The sequence below is a fragment of the Mastomys coucha genome, unplaced genomic scaffold (assembly GCF_008632895.1).
Source record: "Mastomys coucha isolate ucsf_1 unplaced genomic scaffold, UCSF_Mcou_1 pScaffold13, whole genome shotgun sequence".
NCBI classification, from domain to species: domain Eukaryota; kingdom Metazoa; phylum Chordata; class Mammalia; order Rodentia; family Muridae; genus Mastomys; species Mastomys coucha.
In genome coordinates this window covers 60,600,369-60,614,911 of record NW_022196895.1, presented here as the reverse complement: position 1 = coordinate 60,614,911, position 14,543 = coordinate 60,600,369, and the positions used below count along the sequence as shown (strand labels likewise).

At 42.5% G+C, this 14,543-nt stretch overlaps 2 long non-coding RNA genes across 2 annotated transcripts; one reads left to right on the top strand and one right to left on the bottom strand.

Annotated features, from left to right (window-relative positions):
* Window positions 1–393: 393 nt before the first annotated feature.
* On the bottom strand, window positions 394–1,671 carry LOC116087692. The gene is made up of 2 exons (XR_004117563.1): window positions 1,562–1,671; window positions 394–800 (listed from the first exon to the last, which is right to left on the bottom strand). It is a non-coding gene; the product is annotated as an uncharacterized LOC116087692 (long non-coding RNA).
* A 128-nt stretch (window positions 1,672–1,799) lies between these two features.
* On the top strand, window positions 1,800–4,811 carry LOC116087691. The gene is made up of 2 exons (XR_004117562.1): window positions 1,800–1,914; window positions 4,315–4,811. It is a non-coding gene; the product is annotated as an uncharacterized LOC116087691 (long non-coding RNA).
* The last annotated feature ends 9,732 nt before the right edge of the window (window positions 4,812–14,543 follow it).

Below are 14,543 nucleotides of genomic sequence, written 5' to 3'. Positions count from 1 at the left end.
GAAGTACAGAGGAGAGAGGAGTGAAAGAAAGAGACAGAGAAACAGGCAGAAAGAGAAAGGCAGATTTATTTTATTTTAAGAACTATTTCATTCAGTCTGTTCAAACCTCCAGTTCCAGTTGTTTCTGTGGCTGAAACCTGGTTATTTAACTTTCTTTAAGAACAAAAACAAAACAGCAACTTTCTATTTCTAAACTAGATCGGGCTAGGTTTTCCCACTTTATCCCCCAGGACCAAGGATAGATGCTCTGCTTCTTGACAGGGGCAGAGCCAGCAACGGATTCAGCTCCCAAGTGTCAGAGCCACCAGGGAGCAGTTTCCCACATCTGCAGTGATTATTTCAGCGAAATTGCTTAAAGATATTATTTTTGAAGAAACTCCTAACTCACAGCTACTCGGTGTCAACCTTAACTTTATTATCCCATAAGTGATCAAATGTATTTAGGCACATGTTAAGTATCCACAACACTCTCTTGTTCTGGGAATTTAGAGGAAGCAATGACCCAAACCGCCCAGTCCCCTAGCCTCCACTCTAGCGAGCGAGGTCATTTGTCAGGGCTATGATGACTTGGTGCCACACACCACAGGCTTCAGTGATAGACTTTTTTTTTTTTTTTTTTTTTTGTCTCCACAAAGGTCTGGAAGTTGGAAGTCAGGTCAGAATGTTGACAACTCTGGTTCCTCCTGAGGCTGAGAGAGGGGCCTCTTCCTTGGGCTTGTAAGATGAGATGACTGGAGAACCCTTCTGCACATGTCTTCTCCCCCATGACCCGGGTATATCTATTCACAAGGACACCAGCCCTACAGGAGAAGGGCCAGCCTTAATTTTCATTTAATTACCTCTTAAAAGATCGTTTCCACATAGACAGGCATTCTGTTATACTGGGGAGTTAAGATTTCCACACACTCTACAGAGTGAGTTCCAGGACACCTAGGGCTACACAGAGAAACCCTGTCTCGAAGAACCAAAAAAATAAAAAATAAAAAAGATTTCCACATATGAATTTTGAGGGGACGTACATCAGCCCGCAACTAACTTGGGTACTTAAAGCCACTGGGACTTGAATGCTGTCTACCCACACAGCATAAGTCAGGCCACCTTGACTGATACAAAGAAACAATCATATCAAGGCTCAAAATGACAGCTGCCTTGAGGTGTCTGTGCATATTTATGGCTCTAATAAAAAAATCACATCAGAGACTGTATTCAAGAAAAAAAGAAAAGAGAACTACGCGTGACACAGCCATGACTAAATTAGCATGCATTAGTCTCCTTAGGAATTAGAACATCATTATTTTCTCCAAAATAAGAAGCTAGGCTGGGAAGTGGGCTGAGAAAAATAAATGTTTCCTCCTGGGCTGACAAGAAAGCTCAGTCAACCACCACAGCCATTTCCCACCGTGGCTGCTGCCTTCCACCTCACAGGGATCCAAGATGGATCCCTACACCAGGTACTCAGACTGCCTCCCCTGGGGCTTCTGCATGGGTGCCATGCCTGTCAGTGACATTTAGGGCTGTGTGGCCTCCCCAAGTGTCATGAACTCAGATTCTTCTTGCTCACCAAGGTACATCTGGTGACAGATTAATTCCTTAACAGTTTCTCCAGGTTCTTCTACTACCTGCCACCACCCTCCCTCCTGTTATGCCACAGGTGCATTTACTGCCTGCCACTCTCACTTCTTTAATGTCACAGGTGAATTCACTGTCTGCCACCCTCGCTCCTGTGATGTCACAGGTGAATTCACTGTCTGCCACTCTCACTTCTGTGACATCACAGGTGCATTTACTGCCTGCCAACCTCGCTCCTGTGACATCACAGGTCTGAGAGTGGTTTCAGGATCCTGGGTAAGTCCTTCAGACTCCAAGAAGCAGAGATTCCCCACGGAAGGGAATACTTACCCTCCGTGTTTGTCTGTAAGTTACTGTAACTTACTCGGTGTTACTGTAAGAGATAAGCACAAATGGTGACTTGAGACAAAGGAAAGAAATTCAGAGTTCTGGAAGCCTGAAGTCCTGCATCCAAGTTTTGGCTGCCAGATGTGGCCAACCCCAGGCTGAATGAGGTCAAGGACAGCTATGAATGTGGCCCAACTCAATATCAGTATGCTTAGAACATGGGAGTTAGGTATGGCTTCTTTGCTAGATAGGTGGTGGCCACAGAAATTTGGTATATGACAACACTGTCATAGTATCCATTAGGGCTGTGGACCCAAAGCTAAAGGAAAGAACTCCTTGCTTTCCAACATCTGGAGGCTGAACCCTGAAGCTCCTCGGGTGTCTTGGCTGTGACCCCATCTCTATCCTCGCCCCCGTGTCTTAAACCCCCATATATTTTTCTCTGATAAAGACACTTTTCATTGGATTAATGGCTTACCCGGACCACATGGGGAAAATCTCATCTCAGATCCTTTATGTAGAACAACTTTTCCCTAAGAAGGCCATACCCCTGCTTCTAGGCATTAGGATGTATACATCTGAGGAGGTGGCTGCTTCTTAAAAACACCTTCCTTACACTGGGTGTGGTTGCACAACCCCTGTCATCCCAGTTCTCAGTAGGATGTAGCTTGTGAGTAGCAAATTGGAGACCAGCTCAGCCTGAAAACACAGGCTGTATCAAAGCAACAAAAGCAAGTGTTTTCCATGGCAAATGTGGGATGTAGATGAAATTTGTGTGTTCTATTCTTTACTGATTGGTCTCATAATCCCTATACATATAGGGAATATATATATGTATTCCCCAGGGAAGGGATATATATATATCCATATATATCCCTTCTAGACTATATCACACCTGACATCAGCTGTATAGTAGTAGTTTTCCCCACACCTAAACTTCTCAAGTTCCCTGTCAATGTTCACAGTGTTTCCCATGATTCGATTCTGACTCCCATTAACAGGAAATAATTGACCACAGGGATGGCTCTAAGAAAGGATCTCCAATATAGGCTATTTTCCTAAATCTACAGGGTCCAGATTAAGAGAGAAAATTAAATATGACTCAGCAAGTAGCACCTTCTCATATACCAGCGACTGAACACAGATACAGGCAGTGACTTCAAGCTTCTCACTTGGAGGCAGGGTATTGGCTGATGTCAGCTGACTTCTTGTTCCTTATAGATGCTTGGGCAGTCTGGGAGAAAAAGCTTAATTCTCCCCATTAGCTTTCTCCATGTCAGTAACCATTTAGTTGTGGCCATGTTTGAGTCACCCTAGAATGAAAACCTATGTAGATGGGCAAGTGACCTCTTTCTGAGGGAGACAAGCAGAATGGGCTGAAGCCGTCCACCAGGCCAGGGAAAAGTTGGAAGAGACTCATTGGGCACTTCACTGACAGAGGCATAGGGTGATGAATACTGTCAGTGAATTACTAATTGGGTAAATAGTTCCTAGCTCTGTCTTCTATATTTCAGGAACATTATGGTTAGTTAACTTTCACAAGACTCTTAGGAAAATTAAAATGATCCTCTTGAAAGCCAAGGAAATCAAGAGGATGAGACCATAAATAACTTGGCTGAGGTTAAATAGCTAAATAGATATAAATAGTTAAATAGATATTACTTCTAGGAAGGCCTAGTGCTATTTTCTTTTTTCCTCCTACTGTCCACCAAGAGGGAGAAAACAAGAAGATAGATCATGCCTCACAATGGGATATAAATGTTCGTACAATAGACCGACATTCCAGGAAGACAGATTGTAGGTTCAGTCAAGGGAAGGATTCTATAACAGTCAAAACTGCCCAGCATGAGTGGGTGGCAAGCCAGTGTCCAAGCAGAAGTTGGTGACCATCTGCTGTGGCTATATTAAGGAATTCTGCCCTGAAATGGTAAGGACAGGAGAACCTGATGGAAGGATATATGAAATCTCAACTGATCCCAAGCAGTTCAAGCAAACAGGGCCTTCCAGAGCTCCCTAACAAGCCCCTCTGTGATGCTAACACAGAGCAGTCAAGGCCTCTGATTGTACCGGAGACAAGTAGCAACCAGCTTCTTTCTGGTTTGACTCTCCTAGTCCATCCTCTCTCTCAGACAGGACTCGGTTTATACCACTTGCGTTTCCCTTTCCTTTACTCGAGAAGGAACAATGGCGTGCTTATGCTCCGCTAGAGCGTTCCTGAGACATGAATAAATCCCGAATTCCTCCCCTCTTAATGAATTAATCTCTGTGTGCCAGATATCCATTCACACTCGATTTATGAGGCAGCTTTAGTTTCTTAGGCTGTGCATTCTGAGAATCTGGGATAAGAACTTCTTGGCACGCTCTGACTCATTATGCCTCTCCACTCTCTTATGTGTTTGATGTCTCCATTCTGGGAAGCTGGAGGATGCCGACATGTGAAAACGAGCTCAAAAATAGTGTACACAACTACAATTGTTAATACTTTCCTGGTGCTTCCTGCACAGCGGGGCTCATCCAGAGCACAGCGAGTGTCTGAACTCACCATTTGTGGCAGACCCACAAAGCGGAGTCTGTTCGGATTCTCCCCGTTTTAAAGGCGAGGAAAGAGAGGCAGGGGAAGAGTTGGTCCTGCCATTCTGCCTTGGGTGTGGGCCGCTCATGTCCAAGGGACTCTGGGTGTGTCATCTACCTCTTTGAGCTTAGGAGACTTGCCTATCTGTGAAGTGAAGAACAGGCTCAACAGTGCCATCTCCAGTCTCCAAGAGACAGCATGCCATGGCAGAGATACAAATGAGACAGCATACAAAATCCAGTGGAGATCCCTAACTCATCTCATAGAAAAGGCGGCTCACTGGGCCTCCTGCACAATATATCCATGAAGGCAACCTGAATTGATTAAAGAAAGTCAGCCCTAACCTGCCTGTCTCTTTCTGCACTGATTACAACCCTTCTCCCTTCATTTATTCTTGAGTATAGCTGGAGACAATAACAACAACAACAACAACAAAACAACAACAACCACATCAAGATTCAGCATATGGGAAAACATGCTTGTCACCCTAAAGGATACTTACTTTAACATCCCTTCACTAAGCCATAATATCTTTAACTCATTCGTTTACCCAAAACATACAGTCAGTGTGCAGTGCACCAGGTACCCTGATACACTCTGTATCAGTATGTCTATATGCTGCTGGTGGAATCATATTTAAACTAGTGCTGTGTCAGGTAACTCTTCCAAATTTGAGGGCTCGGGAGAAAAAAGTGTTTTGTTCGGGCAACGCATCACTTCCTGTCATCGACCGATAGCTGAGCTTATTGATTTATGAAGGGGAAAGGTTGATTCTGACTCCACACTTAAACGAGTTTCAGTTCACAGTCACTTAGCCCTATTGCTTTGGGCCCATGGCGTCAGGGTACATCATGACGGCTGTGAGGCAGAGGAGATCTATCCATTCCCCCTAGGCAGCTAGGAAGTAAAGGAGACGCAAGGACGGGAGTCTCAAGACCCTGCAAGGTTATACACACAATGATACAACTTCCTCCCACCAGGTTCTACCTTTAAAAGTACCCAGGTTCCAACCATAGCAGCCTTTGAGTGTGGGCTCTGGAGAGATACTCTGTATCCAAACAACGGCCTACAGATAAATAAACCTATGTTGAACCAGGTTCTTCCCTCTTGTGGCTTCCGTAGGAGTCATTTGCATCCAGGTGCCTGAGAGGAAATTATCAAGGAAAGAGAATGCTTATCTGCCTCCTGATTATCTTTGCTCAGAAGCCACATATATATATATATATATCTTCTGATTTACTGGTGACAACTTAAATGTTTGGTCTGGAATAGATGGATAGGCATAACATTGCTGAGAACGTCCTTCCAGTGGGTCAGCCTCTTTCCTGTTTCCAGTGGCAACTGGCATAGAGACTTTTCGGTAGGTCCCTATGGTGAATAGACCAGACCGAGTTCATCTAAAACTTGCTGAGCTGGCCCTGGGTTTTTCCTGAGTGGTTATGCCAATGGGACCGACACCATTTAGCATGGCTTTGGCAACGTCTCCTTGGAAGTTATTTTCAAAGTAAATTGGAAGCAAAAGACTCTTTTTTATGGGATCCCTTGGTGATGACAGTGCACATTCTTTATGGACTAAGCTAGCTCTTTACAAAGTCAAGAGTCCCTCAGAGTTGAGCGTGGGGTGTGTGACTCAAGTGCAGAGGGTTAGTCATGCTGTTTTGAATCCAAGTCAAGATGTATCAATGAAGTGAATGGGGTTGATTTTCTCACGTGTCTGTGGAGTTTGTTCTGAATGGAGTTGCCTGAGATGAGCTAGACATTGAGGAGGGGGAAAAGTGGTTACAGCAGCTAGACCAAGAGTGAGGTTTTCTGGATATTAAACCCAAGGTAATATGTAACCCGAGATGCCTCCTGACCTGCTCCTCGGTTTCTTCATCAGCACGTTGGGAAAGAGCACAGACTAGATTGGCCAATGTTATCTCGAAGCCTTGCCCTTGAGATTCCAAAGAGAAAGTTACAAAGGTGACTCACTTGAGAATAACCTCTTCTCTATATAGTCCAGCGCTGTAGGGTTCATTTAAAATACAACCTGGTGACTCCCCACACAGCCTCAGATCTAATTATTCATAACCCTAGTGTCAGAGGGGCCGAGGCAGAAGACCACGTGCCTGGTGTTCCTGGGCCCTGGTTACAAGTGACACGGAGCAAACCTTAGAGATCCTAGTTCCTCAAACATGAATTGGAAAAGTGACTTCCCCTCCTGTGGGCATGGTGTGAGCTCCTACGAATGATGACGATCTTAGCACAATGCCTGCTACAACAAATCATAGTAACTGCTTGTGTGGGATTTGACTATATGGCTGTTCCAGTTTGCTCTCTAACATGGTTCAGGGACCAATGGATGGGATACTTCAAAAGGAGATACCCATTCCCTCAGTATCATTTTGAGGATAATGCTAAAGATAATAATAGGAGCTAGGAACTTCTCTCTATTTGCTACTTTCCTTGCTGGGACTCACCACACAGACATCTGATCACCTTACATGAGACAACCTTCAAATACTCAATACAAGTTATGAACATCCTACTGTCTTCCCAGATCCTCATGCTTGTGCCTTCTATAATTATTCTTATCAATAGGAGCTCTTGTTCTCTTTTGCAGTCCAGGCTCCTCCTTGAATAGAAATCAAGTTGTCTTCGTATCCCCAAGTAGGGGACACATGGAATGAGGCTCTAGATTTAAATAGGCCTGCGATCAGTAGAATAGGAATGTCATGCTTGTATGTTACAGTCTAACTTGGGGGAGCTTTCAAATCCATACATCTGCACAGGTTCAACAGACTCCCCCAGGAATTTGTCATTGGTGTTTTTATGAAGTGTTGAGGGGATCCCCCTGGGTAGCTGAGGGGGGATCTGTTCCCTGTGGCAGTAGTGTCTCACTTTATAATCTGCTTCTGCCCATCTCAGTCGTCACAATGCTGAGTCATATCTGCCCATCTCACTGGTAAGAAAAGTAGTCGCCATCTTTTTTGTGTGGGAAAAAACATGCATCCCCAGTTCTGTTGCTGTATATGTGGTTTGAAAATTGCTTAGATGCAAATAAGACCTCATGCTTCTATAAATTAAATATTTGGAAAGGAGAAAAACAGTAAATATTTCATAGTTTGCAGGTCATTTGTCTGTCACAGTAATCACCTTTTTAATTATATTTCGAAGCCTCCATAGACATGCATAAGCAAATGGATGCAATCAAGTTGCCTTATTTGCAATAGGCGATGGGATAGAGTCACTTACATGCTGGAGTCTGGCAACCCCTCTGTATATATGTCCACATAATTTTGTTTCTCAATTGTGCCATGTGGCACATCAGTTATGGTTTCCATATTTCTTTGATCAACAAATCTGTTCTTTCCCTCTGCCTAAGTCATTGATAAAACTATTGAATAGACCCAAAATGTTTACTAAAACCCACAGTGAGATGGATAAATGAGTAAACTGTGTGCCATGCAAGCTCTAGGACCTGCCCAGAACCTATATAAAAGCCCAGAACCTAGGGAACAAGTATTGATCAACCAGTTTAGCCAACTCAGTGAGATCCATGTTCAGTGAGAGACCCTATCTCAAAGATAGAGAGCAAACAAGGGACACGTCCCGCATTGACGTCTGGCTTCCACATCCATGCATCATGACATGTGCCTGTGTAAGTCATATGCCCCCTGCCCCTCTACAGAGAGATGCCACTTCATACCCATCTGCATGGCTATTGTTCAACATCACATGAAATGATGAATTGGTGAGATGGCTCTGCAGGTAAAAGTGCTAACCGTGCAAGACAGAATATCCCAGGAACCCATGTAGGAAGCCAGAATAAGTGACATGCCCATCTGTAATCTCAGCATTTCTATCCAGAAATGGGAAACGGAGGCAGGAACCTGCTGAGAGTGTTTGCTCTAATTTGCACAGCAACAGAAACAAGAGAGATCTTGTCTTAAGATAGTAGGCAAAAACAGATTTGGGAAACTTACCCTCATCTTCATATACATACTGTACCACTCACACCTAATAATATGTACTCTCTCAATCTCTCTCTCACACACACTAATAATAATAATAGTAGTAGTAGTAGTAATAATAATAATGATGAAATAAAAATTCTAGAAGGATATGGAAGAATTGAAACATCTGTGCCTTGTTAGAGGAAAAAGAAATCTTATGGATTGCTATAAAGACTGTTGGCAATTTCTCAAGAAACCGAAGATAGAATTCCTTGCAATCTGTTTTTGAGCATCTATACAAAAGAATTAAAAACATGGATTCAAGTAGTTATCTGCATGCTAATAGTCATAGCTCTAGTATTATAATACATAAAAAGGTCAAAACAACCCATATTTTGATCAAAAGATGAATGAAAAATAAAACTAGATATATAATCACAATAGAATATTATCCTGGATTTAAAATCTATAAAATTTTGGTGCTAGTGACATGGTTCAGTGGTTGAGAACACTTGCCGCTCTTCCAGAGGATCCTAGTTCAGTTACTAGCATCCACATCAGGTAGCTCATAATTGCCTGTAACTGCAGCTCCAAGAAGATCTGATGTCTTCTTCCAGCTTGTTCATACACACATACACACACACACACACACACACACACACACACACAGAAACACACACCTATTCCTTCTTTACAAAGCAATAAAATTATGAGAAATCGATGAGCCTTGATGACCTTCCATAAAGTGAGATAAGCCAAACACATGAGAGCAAATAGCTCATGAGTCCAATATGAGAAAGGTGGTAAGAGTTGTAAGGGAGCAGAGATTGAGAATGTTATGGGATACCTAAGGTAGTAACAAATGTAAGGCTGCCAGGGTCTAGGAGAGGGCAGAAAAGAATGGCTGTTTAGTGGATGTAGTGCTTCAGTTTGGGAAGAAGAAAACCTTTTGGAGATGGATGCAGCTTATCTCAGTCAAGGTTAGCATTGCTGTGATGAAACGCCATGACCAAAGCAACTCAGGGAGGAAACAAGGTTTTTAGCTAGACTTCCATATCATTGTTCATCATTGAAGGAAGTCAGGGTAGAAAGTCAAACAAGACAGGAACCTGGAGAGAGGAACTGATGCAGAGGCCATGGACCAGTGCAGCTTACTGGCTTGCTTCTCTTGGCTTGCTCAACCTGCCAAGACCAAACCTATGACCACCATCCCAGAGGTGGCACTACCCACAATAGGCTGGGCATTCCCTTATCAAACCTTAATTAAGAAAATAGTCTAGAGGCCCAACTGGACTACAGAGTTCTAGGACAGCCAAGGCTACACAGAGAAACCCTTTCTCAAAAAATAAAGATTAAAAACACTCTATAGGCCTGCCTACAGCCTGATCTTCTAGAGACATTTTCTCAGTTGAGGTTCTTTCCTCTCAGATGATTCTAGTTTGTATCAACTAAAACTACTGGCACAGTGGTGATAGTTGTACACAATATAGTTAATGTCATTGAATTATTCATTTTAAATGGTTGGAATGGCAAATATTATATGTTATTTGGCCACAGGGCCAACCCCTAAGAACCTAGGTTCAATTCTTATCAATGCCTGTTAGTTGTTTTTTGTTTTGTTTTGTTGGGTTTTACCACAAATTATTGAGAACGCAGCTTCAGTGATAAAGGACTTATTTTATCTCATAGCATTTTGCTTTGTTTTGGTTTGGTTTGGTTTTCGAGACAGAGTTTCTCTGTGTAGCTCTGGCTGTCCTGGAACTCACTCTGTAGACCAGGCTGGCCTCGAACTCAGAAATCCACTTGCCTCTGCCTCCCAAGTGCTGGGATTAAAGGTGTGTGCCACCACTGCCCGGCTTTATCTTATGGCTTTAAAGGTCCCATTGCATGGTCATTTGCCTCCATTGCTTCTGGGTCCAGGTGAGGTGAAGTGGAGCATCATGGCAAGGGAGCCTGTAATGGGGCAAAGTTGCTCACTTCAAGGTCACTAGAGGTAGAGAAAGACATGGGGAACCAGAGCAAAACTAAAACTAAAACTCATGCCCCAGCGACACACTTCTTAGTCAAGTCCCATTTCCAGTTTCCACCACCCTCCAGCATCCATTCAATTATGAATTTGTCACATGTAAATCCATTCATCAGAACAGAGCCCTCAGGATCCAATCCCTTCCCAAAGCCTTTAACACAGGAGCACTGAAGAGATATTTCACATCTAAACCACAGCACCTGCTGCCAGTCCACCATGAGACAAGCATCCTGAAGGCAATGGAAAGCTGGTATGTGAGTTAACTTTCTATCACTCTGGTGAAATAGAGGAGAGAAGAACTTATGGGATGGGGGTTGGGTGTGCCATGGGGTTTATTTTAGATCACAGTTACAGAGAGTTCAGCCTCTGGTTGGTGCATTCCATTGTTTCTGAGCCTGTGTTGAGGCAGTTTGTCATGAAAGAACTGTGGTGGAGCAAAGGTGCCTACCTCATTGTGGACAGAAGGGGGGGACAGAGAAAAAGAGAGAGAGAGACAGACAGACAGAGACAGAGAGGGAAAGAGAGAGAGAATGGAGATGAAATACACACCCTGGGGACCTACTTCCTCTAAGTAGGCCCCACTTCCTACTCTTTCTACGAAATGCTAAAAACAGTCAACTTGGACTCCATCAATGGATGAATCCATTCACAAGGACAGAGTCCTCACAATCTAGTTACCTCTTAGTGGCCCTGTCTCTAAACACTGCCACACCAAGGCCAAATGTTACATAAGAATTGTTAGAGGACATTCCTGATATAAAGTATAATATTAGTGTTAGAAAACTGAATAAAGATAAATGACCCCAGGGTTGATCGTCTAACCATCCTCATCAGTTTTGGTGGCTGAGGGGAGGGGGTCACTCACGGATAAACATAATAAATCTAAAGCTGAAATGCTTTATGTCTACCATTAGTGTTCATTGGTCTACCAGCTTGGTCTTCTGCTAAGAAATGAACTGAAGTTGAGTTTTCATTCTAGAAAAGACCATTTGGTAGAGAGCTCTAGCATCTACTGCAGAGAAGGGTGCCGGCTCCCTATAGGCACAGTACAGGGGAGCTTTGTCTGGGGTTCCCTTAACCATTCAAATTGAACTCTTCACACTTGAAGTCTTAACAACAACAACAACAACAATTCGATCCTTTTTCTTCCATGTATTTCCTGATCTATGTGAATTTTATGCAATTTTTATTCAAATTTATCTACAACAGAGCAGGCTATCTGAGCCAATTCTGACAGAGAGGAGCTGGCTGTTTGGTGTGTAGCTCCCTCTAGTGTTGATTTGGACAAAAAGTCAGACCCTTCTTTATTTGGCATTTTTGTAACGTAATTTTTAAGTTTATGTCATGTCCATGTTGCACCTATAATTCTAATGAAAATATTCATATGTGAATTTGAAAACATATAGTACTAAGGAAGGGGGAGAAGGTGGAAGAGGTAAGGAAAGAAAATAAGAGAAAAAATGGTTTTGGTTTTCCAAGATTGTATTTAATAGAGTAAAAGACCCTTATTAAGGAGCAAATTTCCAATCGTACTATATACCAGGCCTCTTTCATTATTATACCATAGAGTTCCATTTAGGTAGATAATAGATAGATAGATAGATAGATAGATAGATAAATAGATAGATAGATAGATAGTGTGTGTGTGTGTGTGTGTGTGTGTGTGTGTGTGTGTGTGTTCATGCTCACATGCTCTTGCATGAACAGATATGTGTAATGTTTGAGGAAATGCCAGAGAGGAAATCACAGGGAACAGGTACCTCAGGTGCTGTCCAACTTTCTTTGGAGACAGGCTCTCACTGGTTGAAAACTTGCCAAATAACCCAGGCTGTGTGGGCGGCAAGCCCCATGGATCTTCTTGTCTCTGCATCTATGATACTGGGATAATAAGAGAATATCACTGAATCTGGCTTTTTTTTTCAAGTCCATTCTAATGATTGATTTCAAACCCTCATGTTTCTCAGGTAAGCACATTATGCATCCCCCAGAATCCATATTTAAAAAAGCTATGCACAGCAATGCTCACTTTTAATCCTAGCACTGGGAACACAGAGACAACTGATACCTAAGTCTTATTGGATTGGCAATAAGAGAACATGCCATGATAAACAAGGTTATGGCTCCTAAGGAGACAACATCAGAGGTTGCCCTCTAGCCTCGGCATATACTGGAACACTTACATGTGTATCCCCACTTATATGCAGAGACATACATACAAGTGCATGCATGAACAACGACACATACACACACATCACTTGTAAAATGCCTGTCTTCTTTAATGCCTGTGCAATCATCACTTTCTCTGCTGATAGCCACAGTGATGAGGAAGAGGTAGAAACCATCTTATAGTGCCTGGTAGGGGATGTACCATCCACAGAGGCTGCAACCATCCAGTGTAATTGAGTTGTACTCCACAACAGGTGCTTGTTGGGGAGATGCTTAACAACTGAGTACCAAGTCCTTCACTGAATTCCTGAGTGTGTGTATTTATCTATCCTACGTTCCTAACAGCATCATGTTCCAAACAACTTTAGGAATGCTCATGCCGAAGACTCCAGGGTAGCCCTGTTTATCCCTATGATGCTATTGTACAATAATGACTATATAGCTCCAGTCCTTATTGGTGCTCCTGCAAAGTAAGGACTATCCTAGCACACACAGATGGATGGATAAACAGCACCTGGTACATCGTCTCACCTTCAAACTCCAGACAGGAACTTTCTGTCTTCTCTACATCCTCCAAGAAGCAGATGCCAAGTATCTCAATAGGAGATGTGCTTGTGTGAGAAAAATACTGAGGGAGTTGAGTAAATCTAGAAGGTATTAAATTATGACACAACTCTAATGTGAATGAAGAATGGCAAGAAAGCTGGTGTAGGCTTATGTTTTTCAACACCTACTTTAATAAGGGTTCTTAGACTCTTTAACCTTCCTTCTAGCCCACCGCCCACCAGAAAAAGTGGGAAGGAAAGGATAATAGGACAAAGGAGGATATGGACCTGTTCAGAAATAATTCTTTGGGGCAATTCCAATCTGCATTGTCAGGATATCAGCAGTTCAATTCACATGAGTCAGCAGAGGTAGTTTGATCCACTTGCAAACACTATTCACGAATCAGCAACATCAGGTTTTGGGGTTTTTTTTTTTGTTTTGTTTTGGGGTTTTTTTTTTTGGTAATTAGTCTTTAAGCATTTATTTAGGAAATATATCTATCTCTACTTTTTCAGTGTATTTAGATATGAACTTCCACTTGATGGGACATTGGGTTAGTATCCCTTCTCATGATTCACTTAAGTTTAATGTACATCATTTAAATAATTTATACTCATTCTTACCTGTTAATATAGCTAGCATTTTGTAATTTCTCCCTGAAATTAAGCTCTCATTAAAGGATGAATTGACAGAAAGTAATGAAACCTACTTAAAGAGTAAAGGCCACTGAATGCCCAAAGTTAAACTTATCTCAGTGGAATATGAAAATACTTACTGGCTAAAGATGAACACCCCAAACTTACCACAATAGTATCCACAGTGAATTTACTCAAACATATGAGCAACAGCACTTCTATCTGGAAGAAACTGTGAGGCTCTGCCAATTGGCCATGGAAGCAGAAGTTCATTGATGCGTTTCTCTTAACGAAGTCAGGAGAAATGATGATCAAGGAAGAAGGCAAGGTGAACTAATGTTAGAGTGTCATCAGTGAAGACCAATGAAGACCAGCAAAGAGCAGCAAGGTGAACCAATGCTTGCCACACATCATCCATTGTCTGTTGAGTTATATTTTATACCTTTTCCAAACCTCAGGTGTTCTTTCAAGCATCCACTGTACCAAAATATCACATACCCCTTTTCGAGGCAGCTTCCAAAAAAACAACACATGTCTGTTTTCAACATAACATCCTCCCATGTGTCTGCCTCAGCGAAAGATCCCCTCATAAGACACTTTCCAGAAAAACATGATATAATCAAGCCTCCAAAGAAACCAAAAATGTCCACTTCAAGCGGGGTAGATTTATAGAAAGCCATGCCATCTGAGGAAGGTTCATCTGAGGAAGGTTCATCTGAGGAAGGTTCATCTGAGGAAAGTCCATCTGAGGAAGGTTCCTCTGAGGA